Source organism: Carettochelys insculpta, chromosome 4, assembly GCF_033958435.1.
Source record: "Carettochelys insculpta isolate YL-2023 chromosome 4, ASM3395843v1, whole genome shotgun sequence".
NCBI lineage: Eukaryota > Metazoa > Chordata > Testudines > Carettochelyidae > Carettochelys > Carettochelys insculpta.
The window spans coordinates 134,397,474-134,399,460 of NC_134140.1; the positions used below are offsets into that span (position 1 = coordinate 134,397,474).

The following is a 1,987-nucleotide window of genomic DNA, read 5'->3' on the forward strand; positions in this document are numbered from 1 at the left end:
CATTCTTCTTTGTGTCTGTGCATTAGGATATAAACATGCATGCCAACATAAAACATTCAGCGTATTAAGCAAAGAAATGCTGTGTTTCTTAGGATAGCTCAGTCTTTCCATTTTGGGGTAAAAATGGTGAAATCAGTGGCCCCTGCAAAAAGATTAAAGTGGAAAAGCAGAAGAATCATGGATAATTTATACCCATTGCACAAAGAAATATTTCATAGAAAATATATTCTCAACTTGGGATGCAAATTAGCTTAGATCTACTGATTCGATTCTGATGGAGAAGTATTCATTTTCCCCACCCGAGGTTCTGGGTCTGTGTGATTTGTGTGTGTGTTTAATTAAAATCTCAGATATTCTTGTCTCAAAGTATGAAGGCTGTGTAGCATAAATTAGCTGCCATATTTTATTAATCATTATAAAGAAACTATGATTATTTTGCATATTTATTCCAGCACAGCTAATAACTTAATTAGCTTATAACCAAACATTTAGACACATTCTCTTATCACTCAATCAAATGAAATGAATCACTTTGAAACATCACTCAAAATACCTAACAGCATAAAGTTCCGAACAAAAGCTGCCAAACATAATCAAACATTCCAACAATGCTATGAGAGCTGATGTGGCTTTTTGCCAACATGGAGCTATTTTCAAAAAGAGTTTCCATTTTGTCTCAAATATACACCTTTCTGAGGTCTGAAGCATCCTCTGCTTCCCCTTTATTCAGAGGTGAGTACTTCTGGAAGTCTTAACACAATTCCTCTGCCATTTGTTAGTCACACAATTTTTGGAGGGAAACCCTCATTTTCAAACAATTGTTTTTATGCAACCTGTAGACTATGCAGTGATGACTGATATTATTAATTTGGCATGCAAGAAAAACAATGTGCTCTTCGCTAAGATTGAAAATAATAATAGTAGTATGACACAAGCAATTGAAAAATTGCCTCTGACTGTGATTAGTAGCCTAAGGACATTTGCAGTGATTGCCTCATGCCCCCTTGGAGAGTAACTATGCTGTAATTTAAAGCCTGTAGGTATCCCCTCCTAGCTGATTTGGAATCAGACTAAAGAGTTATGTAACTGGTGTACAGTACATTCAAACAGGTCCTAAAGCTCAAGTATCTAAAGCCACAAATGAATATCTACAGACATGCTCTGATGACAGAACTTCAGAGGAGATACACTACAGGGTTCCCACACAGCTGTTATGGTCATGCAACAACCTCAGGACTTACCGACAGGTACCCGCCCAAGAGGTGGAATTGAACCACTCTGTTGCTAGACAGCTGCAGGTTTGAAGCCTGCACCTCAGACCACTGAGGATCACCTAGGCAAAGCTAAATGCCCAATAGGATGTATATAAAGCACCTCAGGGATGAATTCTTTACAGTGAGGGTGATAAAATTCCAGGAGTGGGGGGTCAAGGAGCTGACAGCGATGGTGCTATTTGGACTCAGCTTTCTAAAACAGGTTTACTTCCTCCTCTGGGGACTAAGGAGACTGACTGCCTGAAAAGGGGAAAACAAATGCCTTCATTTGCATCCAGCACTGAATCAGTGGATTCTGGGAGATTTATCCTTAACCTGATTTGCAGGGCTTGCCTGATGCAGTAGCCTGAGGAAGACATCAGTGCTGTTTTTCTGAGTGAGATGCTGCTCATTTAAAGGGACCAGGATGCCCTGAAACCATATTTCCACACACAAAAACCTTTCTTTGATTAACGGCTTCTCCAACCCTTCGCAACAAGCTGGGGTAGGGGGACCATGAGCCTTCTTAAATGCTCTTTGTTCCCCAGTTACCGATACAGCTTCCACCCTGCCTGTTTCCCTTCAGGGTAGGGTGCAGGGGATTTTGTATGTTCGTCCTCACACAAAAAGCATCTCAGCAGGAAGGAGAGACTCAACAGCCATCCGGCAACACAGCCTGACACTTCAGAAATGCCCCCAGAGAGATGAGGTTCCTTATCTAGGTGACATATGAA

At 40.9% G+C, this 1,987-nt stretch overlaps 1 non-coding gene across 1 annotated transcript; it reads right to left on the reverse strand.

Annotated features, from left to right (window-relative positions):
- Positions 1-1,252: 1,252 nt before the first annotated feature.
- TRNASTOP-UCA (transfer RNA opal suppressor (anticodon UCA)) lies at positions 1,253-1,339 on the reverse strand. Its single transcript has one exon. It is a non-coding gene; the product is annotated as a tRNA-Sec (tRNA).
- Positions 1,340-1,987: the final 648 nt, after the last annotated feature.